The sequence below is a fragment of the Calonectris borealis genome, chromosome 6 (assembly GCF_964195595.1).
Source record: "Calonectris borealis chromosome 6, bCalBor7.hap1.2, whole genome shotgun sequence".
NCBI lineage: Eukaryota > Metazoa > Chordata > Aves > Procellariiformes > Procellariidae > Calonectris > Calonectris borealis.
In genome coordinates this window covers 14,990,204-15,004,325 of record NC_134317.1, presented here as the reverse complement: position 1 = coordinate 15,004,325, position 14,122 = coordinate 14,990,204, and the positions used below count along the sequence as shown (strand labels likewise).

The window sequence follows — 14,122 nt, the reverse complement described above, 5'->3', positions numbered from 1 at the left end:
TTCCTCCAGCTATCCAGTCCCCCAAAAAATATTGATTGATGCTCAAGACCACTTCCCAACTTCTAAAATTAATAATTTTTAAAATCCATTATGTCTTTAACCAAATTTCTCTTTTGCAATAACATTGCTCAGATTCTGCAAAAAGAAAAAGGCAAAATCCTTTTTCTAGCAAATGTATATTTGTTAGTACGGCATTGAGATTTTCCCCCACTTTTCTGCTATCAGTTTTTTCTGCTTTCTGCACACACCTTCCTTCCTTATCCACAAACACCTCTAAAATAACTTATTTCACTTCTTTAGTTCTTTTTTTTTTTTTGCATTACCTGGACAGCATTATTTTGTTTCTGCACTGTGACTGCATTATAGAGAGGAAAATACTGAATAAATTGTACTAAAGAAGGAAGCATCCACTTTCAAAAATGAATTTTCATAGGATTGATTTTTCTTTGTTGTAACCCTTAGTATAACCTCAATAGCCATTCAGTACCCTATGACCTTTCCACAATTTGCAAATAACACAAAGACAGTCTTGAATACTTTCAATTATATTTATTCCAACAGAACTAGGAAGTTCGCTTTTGGAAATAAGACAAAGGCTGTTAAGTTGCGAGCTTTTGGAAATTTTAGCCCAGCCCTCTTCTGGCAAAAATAAGCCATATGCAAAGAAGATATTCTGGAAAGTTTAATGCACAGCGCTGAACTCATGGTGGTTCATCGTCTCAAGAGACACAGTTTACAGGTCTCCAGCATGTACTGGAGTACTTGCTAGAATACCCCTTTGGTTATTATATCACTGCAACTGCACAGACACATATTTCATTATGGAATAAATATAATTATACTTTCTTTTTTTTTTCATTCTAGCAGTATACCAGCTCCACAGCAACATAAACCAAACAAAACAAAGAACCGTTGTCCCAGAATAAACACATGGGGGTTCATATTGGTATTGTAATTTGCAGTGGTGTAATGCCAGTCCATTTCTCAATTCATAAAAGCCTTCACAGTGATTTCTCCCTAGAAATTTGCTTACAGGATGATTAGAAGGGAAAAAGAAGGTCGGAAAGATAGGTAGGTCTATATCTATTACTTTGAATTCTGTCAGTGTGTAAATCCAGTCACAGTCTGGCCCCTGGAAAAGCTGCTCACTTGAAAACACTCCTCATCTGCACTGAGTAATGTAAAATGTGAATATTAAATAAGGAGAATTAATTAGCATAGAATGGAAGTGAAGATAATCTTATTTTATCAGATAACAAAAATTTTATTTAGACTTGAGCGTAAAAGTGAATCCATTACAAGAACTGATAACACTAACAAGACGAAGGAAGGAAAATCGTAAAAGGAACCTATTTTGTAGAACAGAAACCAGAAACTGTAACCTAGACAATATGGAAATCCAAAATGAAAGATAACAGTGTAACACAAAAATTGCAACAAAAACATAGTTGTTAAAAATGTTACAATTATGTGACTGTAAAATGCAGATGCTGAATGAAGAAATCTATTTCTACTCTGAATTCTCTTCTAATCTATGGGATGCCTCTGAATAGAGATTTTAAAGAGACACAATTAATTATGGAAAGAATGTGAAGGTTTGAAAACACTCTCCTAACTAGTATTTTCATAATTAACTTAGTCTAAGAATATCGATGTGTCTTGTTGAAAGTAAAACAGAACTGTACATTTTTTTAAAACAAATATAGATCTTCTGGAATAACACGTCTTGAAAAAAACAACTGCTTCTTAGAAAGAAGAGCAGTTAAACTGATCTGAATAACACATTGCTGTCCTTTTCTAAAGGAGGCAGGAGACAGCAAGCATCACTGCTAGGGGCTAAAGGAGCTGTAGAATCAACCTTCTCCTGTCACTTTTAATCTAGCATCATGGTGCTTTGCTTTCCCTGTTCTAAGATTTTAGCAAACTTTCAGCTCTGAGAAATAAATGCTGCTGGCTCCACTACTGGTCTGCTAATTTGATGCTGGGTAGGTCACGTAAATGACTGAAGCTCTGTTTCTCCCTCAGGAACTAAAAGGAAATAGTGATCTACTTGCCTCATATGGGTTCCCCTTCTCAGAAGCTATTTAGCTCATGCATAGTCCCATGCACGATTCAGTGTGAGCACGGATACTGTGATCTTGTCCTTGATGTCCTTTGTGTTGTGCTGCAGGGACCTATCAGTAGTATCAGTAGTGCTGGTGCCACGGACGTGAATGAAACTCTCAGACTGGGCACTCCCCAGTGACTCTCATCTGAGGCTGTGGATATTCTCCAAACACACCAACCAGATTCAGTCTTGCACAAAGCCAACAGAGTTGATGGGTTCCTTGGAGTTTTTCTCTGTGGTGCTTGCCTGAGGATGAGAGCTCAAACTCTTGCTCCTCTGCATGGTTCAGAGCAATCAACAGGCTGCAAGGCACTCCAGGGCTGGTCTCACCACCATTCTTGGTGTAGTTGTTTTATCTTTTTTAAAAAAAAATACTAGTCATTGGAACAGATAGATGCTCAGATATTAACAACTCTGGAAGTAAATAATTTTTTAAAAGCAGTGAATCTAGATATCTCCAGTGTTAGGTGACAGCTCATTGAGGTTTTCTTTAGATTACTATTTTTGATTTAGACAATTCATCTACACCAGTACTACAATAGGTACTTAAGTGTTCTCCTTGTATCCGTTATATTTGGATGAAAACACCTCTGATGAGGAAGTAAGTCAATGATGCCGTTTTCACAGACAATGCCCTACAACACTGATATCTTGATAGTCACTGATGAATAAAAGTCATCACCTGTAAGTAATTATGTATGCCAATCAACCAGAATGAGAAGCATTTTTTCACAGAAAAAATTTCTTTGTGTTTCAGTTATCAATGTGGCATTTCCATTTATTCTATCAGCTTGTTTTTAAAAAAAAATACATTGTCAGAACAAATCTGACATCATAATTAGAATTTTTTGTCAAGATTCTGAGAATGCTTGAAGGCTAAAATAAATGTGTCTATAAAGATTTAATAAATGTTTCTGTTAAATTTATATTCATTCTCCAAGGAATATTTTTAATAACAATAGAAATAGGTCATTTAAAGACATAAATATAATACTAGCCATATTTTCAAACAAAAAGTCTTGAAAGCAGTGTTGGTGTTTTCTCATGATACTAGTCTAGTTTTATAAAATCACAGTAAAATACAAACCTCTTAACGTGAGATTTCAAAAGTTAAATACAATTAATTTAAACTACTTTTCTGTTTTCCCTATTCTTGCTCTTCCTCTCCTAGATGGTATAATTAGGATTAGCCAAATAACAGAAAAGGACATGCTCTATATATACTCTACATTGAATAGATATGTATCACATATGTATAAGTAGATATATTTTATCCCAATTAGACTGTAAAAAAAGTACAGACCAAACAAGCAAATCCACTTACAAGTAAATCTAGCAGTGAGGCTTAACTTTTGCATTTTTCCTCTCCCTCAACAGAGTTAGGACTAAGCTCAGTAAACTGAATAGGAGTCTGTGCCTACATTCACTGAAAGTTGCTCTGGACAGTTATGCAGATTAAAATCAAGCACGGGAAACACTACTGCCTATGAACAGGTAGCAAAGCTCCTTTTGACTTTCTTGGAGATTGAAATATCAGTACATCCTTGGTCATATATCTTTTCTGCTCCAAAAGGACGCTGCTCTATTGTGTACTCTGTTCTATTTTCGAATACCAATAGGTGTCCTCTTTTCCTCATTGCTACTGCATCTAAACACCTTCAGCATGTTTATTAAATATTATATTATCTGAAACCTATTTGTTTTCTAATCTTTCTTTAAGGATAGACAGGCATGCACTGAAATGTTATCTGGTGATTATTTAGGTTTATTCCATTATGTTACATTAAGGTACTCTGTATTTTTGACATAGAATGGAAGATCAAAGAATGGTACCTCGCAGGGTATCAAAGTTTTGTTCCTTGTTTCCATCCTAGAACTGCAAGCCCCACAAATGCATTCTCAAGCTGAGCAAAGCATATTTTGACAGAAAAAGGTGGGGTTTGGACTAAAATGTGTTTCTATTTTCCTCTTGTATCAGCAGAGGGAAAAGTTTTGACTTTCACACAGCAAATGAGGAGAGAACTTTCCCCAGCCAGTTGCACAACCACAACTCCTTAAATTCCACCCAGTAACCATGCACTTCCCTCTCCATGGAAAGCTGCAGGAGATATTAGCCAATTCTGTCCACATTTCCAGCTGACCAAAAGCCTCAGGACTATCTTAGTGCTGGAAGATAAAATATCTTCTGTGAAGATGTGAAACCTTAGCTCAGATTCAGAAGGACATAGAACCCGTCTCATACTCTTTGTCTGCCTGAGTCTGGTCAGAGTCTCTGGGCTCTGGACTGGAGCACACACTGTACCCTGTGTGACTATGCAGCTATCAGGCTGAGGAAGGGAACGGCACTTGGATATTAATTCCCTAGTTTACAAGGTTTTGATTACCTTCACTACTCAAATTATTTTTCTGCTCCTTTATGAGTCTCCTGATCTTGTGCTGCAAAAGCCTGAAATTGTCAACCTGTTTAAATTAATAGCAGCTTTATCAGCCCATTATGTCCAACATCTGGCTAGTAATGCAGAGCAATAACTATTAGGTAATAACGTCCGTTTCTGATTAGAAAAGCTAATATTGTACTAGCAATAAACTTTGTTCATACTGCAGCAAAGATGCCTCAGACAAAAGATCTGGGAAGGACTCTGCAGTACCCAAAATAAACAAGCCAAAGAAAACTATGGTAATAACACAGGTGGGTTAAAAATAAAACTCAAACAAAACAGAAACCAAACAGAAAATTTCTGTTTCCAAATTATTCACAGCACATAATCAGCTTCTACCACATTATCCATGCAGTGACCAGCTCAGTAGGAATTAATCTGACTGCTTTTGGAGAAAGATGATGTTAATCTGGAATAGGCATTCAAATTCAGTCCTGGCTTAGTCATTCAGCATGGGTTCACTGTTCTTTAATTTTGCTCTCCTCTTCCATTCTGCTTCCCATGTTGAAGACATTTTCAGGTGAAAGCTGTCTGCAGAAGGAGCTTCAAGCCTGAAAGGTTTTCCAGATCCCTGCAACATCAAACTGTTGCCCCTGTCAAATGGGCTTCTGAGGAGTGAAGGCTTCTTGTTTCTCATCCTGGACCTAGTAGGAATTATTCAATTTTATAACCAAGTTTTCTCTGGCTGTTACTGATGCTAGAAATAAAAAGAGTTTAAAATTCATGAGGGACATCTGACTATTTTCCATTTCTAGCTGAGGGCTGAATTTTGCTCTCTTCAGTCACGCTCAGAATACCAGTGTGCAAAGCAATGCCACTGAAATGAATCATTTATTCTAACCATGGCTGCACCTGAAAGCTCCCCTAAACAACAGAAATTCATTGTACAAGGTCCACAAACCCGGTCCCTCTTCAGAATCAGAGGATGCAATGAGAAACAACAGGGAACTATAACTCAGAGACAGGAGAACACTAGGTGCTGGAAAGTTAGGGATAGCAAAACAAGCCCACAGGCAAGATGCTTCTGCAAAGGATTGGGTGTCCTCGGATGGGCCTCCTTGAAAAGAGCACCATGAGGCACTGAGAACATGAGTGTCCCAAGCACTTTTCAGGACTGCAAAAACTGACAAAGCTGTATTTTGAAAGGGCTGCAGCTGTTGTTCCACTCATAGGAAAGTTTTCTAGCACTAGGAGATCTTCTGGATGGATTTGTCAACCTGGAGGTGTTTTCTTTAGAAGAAATGACTGCAGTTAAATACCCAGTAAATGGATTTTCAGAATGTAGTTGGGCATAACACTAGTCCTGATAAATCAGGCTGATAAGACAAAGGTTTGTTCTGTGTGACTGACTGAGATCATCAACTGTCTTGTAGAGTATGGTTGAGCTGCTTAGATGTCCTATAGCATCTGAACATCTTTCTGTCTCCAGTATATATTTAATAGCTCCATCCTGACCTCTTTTCCCTCTGCTTTCAATTTTGAAGTGGTTTTTTTTCACATAGTGCTTCTCTCATTTTGGTTGGGCGCTTCCAAGGACCTTGCCCTGGTTCTCCTGAGTGTTTGGTGTTGGTAAGGCTGACTTGAGGTCTCTGGGTTTCAAGCTTCTATTAGGGTCACTAGCAGCTAAAAAGCACAGGAAGCTTTTGAAATCCTGGTTGGAAAAACTACAGGTGAAGAGACTTTGGTCACCTTTAGGCTGCAGCTTTGAACATACTGATAGTACTCAAGCAAGCACATGAAAGGCACTTCAGAATGTCAGACCCTCAGATACTGCCTGGTTAAATTTCTTAGACTGAAGAAAACATTTCAGCTGCAACAAACCCCTTACAAGAAGGAGATTGAGGGAACAGCAGGAAAAACAAACAACAGGAAGCTAAATTAATTAAAATGCAATCATAAAAAATAGCTATACACAGCTATCTTCTTGAATGCCTTCTCCCTGGAAAAACATTGACAAAAATGCTGAGACTCAAATATAGACTCTCTTGAAAATGTTCAGATACATGATTGATTTATCATTTATTTTTAATGTGGAAAAGAGATATAAAAAGAAATAACACTATATTTAAGGCCTGATCCCACACCTGCACCTTTCTGCAGAGGGAATGAGTCAGAGTAACTATTTCAAATTCAAGTGCCATTTGAAAAGGTTTTCAAAGAGGTGGTAAAATAAATAGTAACAAATGTGTGGGACCAGATGCTACGCATGCAAGAGCTGTAAAGGAAATAAAATGTAAAATCTGTAATATGTTGCCTTATGTTTAAATCAGCCATAGTATCAAAGGATTAAAAGGCAGAAAATGTGACCTAAATTTTAGAAAGAAATCTATGGGAGTTCAAAGATCTACACCCCAGTAAACCCAACTGGGATATAGAGCAAATTAATTGAAATTACACAAAAAATAGAGTTTATAGACATGTGAATGAATGTGATAAAATGAGAATTAATCCAAATGCAGAAGGATGTCATGTTTCAGGAGTGCTTGCCAGTTTGTCAGTCATAAACAAGGACATGGATCAGTGTGGTCCAGAAGGTACAATGGGACATCTGAATTTCCAAAAACCTTTAACACGGACAACAAAAGCTGGTCAGGAGAAAAAGCTGCTATGGAATACAAGAGCAGGTCCCACTGTGAATTAATAACTGTGCAAGATGTTAGAAGCAAAGGGTAGGAATAAGCAGATAGTCCTCGGAAGAATGGTAGATTCCCAAGGGGATTGGGCTGTTCTACTTACCCATGAATGATATGGAAAGGAAGTGAATAGTGAGGGGGTAAAGTTTTCCAATATAAAATTATTTCTTTGTGAGATGTTACAGAAGGCTCTCACAAGAATGTGTGACTGGCTAGTAAAATATCAGACGAAATGCAATATTAATATATGCAAATCAATGCACACCAAAAAAACCACTAAGAATACATAGAAATGGATAAGTGCTAAATTAGTTCCAAAAAAAGGACCTTGAAATCACTGGGAACAGTGCTATGAAAATATCTGCTCATTGCTTAGGCATCAAATCAGAAGAGTATTAGTGATTATGAGGAAAGTAATAGAGATATCATTGCAATGATGTTTAAATCTATAGGGTACCTTAACTTGAAAGAATATTAACAGCAATTCTGGTCATTCCATCTCAATAAAGATATAACAGAATTAATAGCAATTCAGAGAAGGGAGATGATGATTAGAGACATGGAGCAGTATCCATACGGAAGTTACACAACAAAATTAGGAGCCACTGTCCGAGGTAAAAATGATTGAGAGAGAGATGCAATAAAGAGCTATAAGAATATTAATGGAATAGAGCTGTTGAGCAGGGAAATAGCTATTCTTTATTTCTCATTAAACAGGAGCTAGAAGACAGCTAATGAAATAACCACACAGAATTAAAACAAATAATTAAACCACAGATGAAGTTTGGACATGGATTCAAAGAGCAACTGCAGTAGAAAAGTTAATGAACAGCTATTAAATACGGTATACAAATTAAATGTTTTGGTCAGGATGTCCCTGACCAAAGGTGCAAAATATTTAGAGATTGAAAGTGGTACAAGTGGAAGGATCACTCTATGTACCTCCTGTATCCTTATATTATTTCCCTAAGCATCTCTCGCTTAGTGCAGGAGAAAGGATGGAGCTTCAGTTTGATACAGACCTTATGTTCTTACTCTCTCCCTCTTCAAGTGCTTTCAACCGCTTTCATCCAAACACACATTATGATTGAATCAATGCAAATCTGGGGGCTCTGGAGAGGGTAACTAGGTGACATTTTCACACAGTCCATAAACTATTTAGCTGTGTTGGGAAGTGAATTCCTCTATAAACAATGATATTGGATTTACAGGATACGGTGTTCACATGTTTGTAAGTAGGTTATACTAACATATCTACCATATCTCCTTACACACTGCTCCTGTCTGCATGAAACCATACTTTAACCTCACATGCACCCATTTCCTTCTGCATTATTCATAGAATCATAGAATAGTTTGGGTTGGAAGGGACCTTTAAAGGTCATCTAGCCCAACCCCCCTGCCACGGGCAGGGACATCTTCAACTAGATCAGGTTGCTCAGAGCCCTGTCCAACCTGCCCTTGAATGTTTCCAGGGATGGGGCATCTACCACCTCTCTGGGCAACCTGCTCCAGTGTTTCACCACCTTTCTTCCTTATATCTAGTCTAAATCTACCGTCTTTTAGTTTAAAACCATTCCCCCTTGTCCTGTCGCAACAGACCCTGCTAAAAAGTCTGTCCCCATCTTTCTTATAAGCCCCTTTAAGTACTGAAAGGCTGCAGTAAGGTCTCCATGAAGCCTTCTCTTCTCCAGGCTGAAGAACCCCAACTCTCTCAGCCTTTCCTCATAGGAGAGGCGTTCCATCCCCCGATCATTTTTGTGGCCTTCCTCTGGACCTGCTCCAACAGGTCCATGTCTTTCCTGGGCTGAGGGCTCCAGAGCTGGACGCAGGACTCCAGGTGGGGTCTCACCAACGCAGAGTAGAGGGGCAGAATCCCCTCCCTCGACCTGCTGGCCACACTTCTTTTGATGCATTCTATGAGAATTTCTATGGTAACCTTTACTGGAACTCATCCACCTCAAAAAAAACTCTATATTTTTTATGGAAAAGAGGTTTCCTCTTGGTCACATCAATTATTTGCCTTACCATAGCACAGCAGGCAATTGCAGAGACAACAATGAGCAGCAGGGAGTGAAAGGTAGGTGGTGACTATGTCAATACTGATGCCAAATGTGTTTGTCAATCTACAACCTTAGTACACATCATATAATTAAGGAGAGAGAATCTGGCCCTGAATTATTCATCCTCATTCCAATATGCATTCACAGTCATTGAATATAGACAAAAACTGTGCTCCTCTTAATTGCTGTCCAAATCTCTCATCTCACGAGACACCAACAGTTCCTATCAGTCTAAGCTGACAAAGTTAATGTGTTTTGCATCATGATCTGTTCCTTTAATAAAGATTCTGGTCTCCCTGGGCTTAGCTCAGTAGCTTGCATTACACATAATCTCCTTAATCAGAGAACAAAAAACTAGGTTAAAAGAATGCTAAGGCAAGCTCATAACCACAGGGAGATTCACAGTGCAGGCTACAGCCTTTGCTAACGAAGCATAGCAGGTCACACTAGACCTCTGGGTTTTGCCTGCACCAGACAACCCCCATGCAAACCTGTGAGGTGCTTTGCTCCTTCAGCACCCTTGCAACAGTAAGAGTGCTCAGGTCCTCACAACTGCTAAGCGCGTTCAAGGACTGGAATATTACTATGAATTTTATTGCTTTCATTATCCAGTTTCACCAACCTAGCATAGTTTTAATGAATTTTATATGTGGTTTGTATTACCTTGTTTTTATTATTTAGGAACTTTTCAATTACAGCTAGATAAATCATTGGAAACACAATATTAATACAGAGGAGTGTGCAAAACATGATAACCATCCCTAATAAACTCGGTTTGCACAGAAATACTCATATAGCCATACCTTGCTCTCCTGCAAATGCCTAAGTTGCCACATATGCCAGTGACAGAAAGGAAAGTTTTCAGGAGTGTCGTTGGCTATTCATGTGGCACGCTTTGTTTTGCAGGACCCCCAAAGCAGAGCATCATAAATTCAAAGGGAGTTTCTGTGGTTAGTACTGATGTTTGGAACCAAATACTAGCACAGTTCTGGAATTATCTTTTTTATTAAAACAAAAAAAAAAAAAATTCTAGTGGCAGGAAATGTTTATTTCTATGGACACTTTTAAGTTTTTAGTAGAAAGTAGAAAATGAAATTTTAGCCAAGGAGAAGAGCTCTCTTCCCTAATGGAATTTGTAGTTTGCTAGTTCACTCCCCATACCCATGATCTCCTTCACAGACCTTAATTCCCTACCAAACCATAGCCCCCTCTAGGCACTTTAGACAGGAACTCCATAATGGAAATCATCTCAGAGAAAGACCACTGTATGTAATCTGAGATATAAATTATTACAGTGGGGAAAAATGAGAGATCCCCTGGGAAAGAGACAGTTATGAAAAAATCTTCTCTAAGACCCAATTTTCTTTCCATCACGTTTAGACAACAGGGATGCAATTGAAAGGAAACCCAGGAAAATGAAGTTTACTCATTCCTGCTCAATCCTGATGGACACAACTGGAAAATTAACCTTCTGTGATAACTATACCACTGCTAAGATTATATAGATATCACTTACCTACATGATGTCTAAATGCACATTCTGGTTTTCCATTCTTTTTGATGACCAGATCCTGCAAACCTCCTGCTTTCTTATGATCCTTGTAGTTTAGGTGTTCTTACCATGCGAGCTACAAGGGACGTGAGTTTCTTTTTCTCAGCAACATGTTTTAACAGTGACCTGAGAGCTGTTTATATCAGAAAAAAAGAATAGCTTTAGGAAAAATGGACTTAAACCAGCACACAGACTATACTCACCTCCTTATAACCCTAATATCATGTCTTTTGCAAACACCCTCAGCAGGCTCATGCATCTCCATTTCCATGAAATATGATCGTCTTTTATTTATTTTCAATGCTGTAGACATGATCATCTTTATGATTATCCCCTTATAACCTTCAAATGTTTGCTGGATGTTGGTTTATCCTGAGTCTTATCATGAGCTTTTATACCCATTTTGGCATTCTTTTCTAGGCATGCTGTTACTACATTCAGCATAGATATAGAGATACATATAGGTATAGGTATAGATACAAATACAGATATAAATCACATGAGAGTGGATATTCATTCTAGTTAAAATGCAGCCGGTATAATTCCTGAAAGTCGATGTATTCAATAAACTCATATATTGACAAGTCAATAAAGGTTGACATAGATACAGTTCAATATTCTTCACATTTGGTTGGGTCTAGATGAATTTCTAAAGGATTCCCAGCATTACATATGACGGTCTTAGAGAGTTTCTATTACACAAAGTCCTTTATCGACAGATGAACTGTAGAAATAATATACAACTGCTCTCCAAAATTCAGAGAAGAAAACATATTTAAATGAGCTAAGCTGTTGCAAGTTCCAAAGACAGACTATTTTAAAGCATCGGGTTATGAGGAAACATTAAAAGGCAGAATCAACTTTAACAACTGAGAATCATTTTTATGATAGCCATAGCTCGCTATGAAACCTATTCTACACACTCACTTAAATCATGATGGGTTTTGTGGTAATTCTCAGTTGTGCTAAGAATATCTTTACAATGATAAGAAAAGGAAGCAATAAATAGACAGACAATAGTTCTGCTTTAGACATTTTCCATGAAAAAGTTGTGAATCCCTTGTAATTTATATTCAAATTAAGATCTGAAGAGGAAATTTCTAAGATTAAGGTCAGCGAAAGGCAAATAGTTATTAGGTATTTTCAGACACTGTTTCAGAAAAGCATGGTACTTTACTGCAAAATTTATGCAGCAAGCATACTACCATTTTGGCCATTTTCCCTAGGAGGACCGTTGGACCTGAAAGGGGAATCGCTCTGCGAAGGCGCTAGACTGGAAACCAGGAAATCTGATTTCTCTTTCTAGATTTACCTACGGAGCCATGATAGGCATTTCAGTTGTATATAGTTTTAAGTCTCAGACTGAGATATTCAATATATCTACTTGTCTGCCACACGATCTCAGCCACAAGTAAAGGCCTTGAGTGTGTTCATGTTTGGTACTAGAGTTCCCCAGCACCTAGGACTGTACTTATGGCATACTCAGCAAATACATATTACAGCTTATAGATCCCTTGTGCATTTGTGCCTCAGTTTCTCTCTGTCTCGTTCCTTCAAACAGATCTTGCAGATGAGCAGTTCCACTGCGTTCAGCAGGGATTATTCATCTGCTCATCCTTCCTTGAACACCTGGACCCAGGTTTGTAGGTAGCTCTAATTTTATGAGGGTATATTTATTTGAGTTTATATCATTCTCAGAGAAATAATATTTGGCTGAGGGAGTGAAGTGTCAGTTATTTTCTTTAGTGAAATGAGGGGAGTGAAAACAAAAAGGATGGGGAGGAATAGGTTAATTTTTAAAACCAATTTTTAATAGAATGTACAGTATAATTAAAATATTTCCTATTTCTGATTTGCACTGAAAAAAAAAAAAAAGAAAAGAAAAATTACTTTTTTATTTTTCAGCAAAAAAGCAGCTGGTTTGGCCTATGAAGTACAAATTGGAAAGCTATATATGATGAGTCTTATGATAGCATTGTGAACATTACAAAGGCATCCTTTCCTGTAAAGAGTCTGCTAACCGTTGATGCTGATTTTGCTGCTGACTAATATGTAGGAACCTAGGAATCTGTGCAAGATTTCGCAGTATTTTACTTATGTGAAAGAAAAATTTCAATGATCATGTGCTATATTGTTAAGCATTTTCTCTCAAAGCCCAAAGCCAATTTTATGGTTCATCATTTTTTTCCTGCAATACCACCTGCTCAAACTAGATGGTCAGATTATTTCCATTTCTTCACCTCCTCAGAGGTTTGTATTGCTCCACACCGGTAATATAAGAACATCCTATTTTCCACCTCCTGCAGACTTGGTACTCTGTATAGTTTATACTGTTTACAATTGATTTCCCACTGATAACTCCTATACGACCCAGTGAGCTGCCAGACATGCTCCACTGTAGATGCCTGATGAACCTCAGCTGCTCTGTCAGGCTCAAGCAGCTTGCAGACCATAGGAAAAAAACCAACAAACTTTCCAGATTCTCTTTATCTTTACTTAGTTAGAATCTTGCTGTGCATCATTCACCAGCTCTTTTTCCCCCCCTCATATGCAAAAAAATCACTCAAGAAAACCTTTCCAAGTGCAATTAATCCTATTCACTTGGATTCAGAAACTGACAAAACAAATACTTATTTAAACAATGACAGAGAAAGTTAAGGTTAATATTGAAGAGATTAACAAGTTCCCTGGTGGAAAAAAAAAGGCTCAAGAAATAACTCCGTTGCTTGCTTTTCTTACCGTGTCCTCTCCAGACATCCTGATCAGCTTATTTTATAATTGTCTCCCTCAGTTCTCATTTGTGTTACAGGGACAGCTGTACCCTCTTTTGCCCACTGCCTGTCTCCTAGAGAAATTATGTGGTAAGAATTACAAGGGTTGTGGTGTTGCAAAATAGGCAGTTATCATTAACTTCAATCAGACCATGAGAAAATATTAACCTTTTTTTATAAGAAATTTTTTCTTAAAAGTATAACGTTATGGGGTGAGGCATTCTTCCAAAAATATCTGGTTTTCATAGAAAACAATTACCAGTTTTCAAAAATAAAATTTAGCTTAGTGCAAATTTTTTTATACAGAATTTTTTATTAATTATAGGAAAAATCTCTTTGTCTTAAAAAATTATTTTAGTTGAAAAATTATGTTTTAATAAAGACAGACCAAGGAGTGGGGAAAATTTCAGCCATCCCTATACAAATTATTAAAACTGTTAGTGGGTTTGCTAAATTAGTAAGTTATAGGAGGACTGAGAAGGATGATATGACTCAAATCTGAAAAATTATTACCAGAATCAAACTCAGCCAATATTCAATTGCTAATGTGAAATGAAA

General features: G+C 37.5%; 1 long non-coding RNA gene across 1 annotated transcript; it reads right to left on the bottom strand.

Annotated features, from left to right (window-relative positions):
* Nucleotides 1-535: 535 nt before the first annotated feature.
* On the bottom strand, nucleotides 536-13,639 carry LOC142083886 (uncharacterized). The gene is made up of 3 exons (XR_012674183.1): nucleotides 13,533-13,639; nucleotides 10,758-10,926; nucleotides 536-2,463 (listed from the first exon to the last, which is right to left on the bottom strand). It is a non-coding gene; the product is annotated as an uncharacterized LOC142083886 (long non-coding RNA).
* Nucleotides 13,640-14,122: the final 483 nt, after the last annotated feature.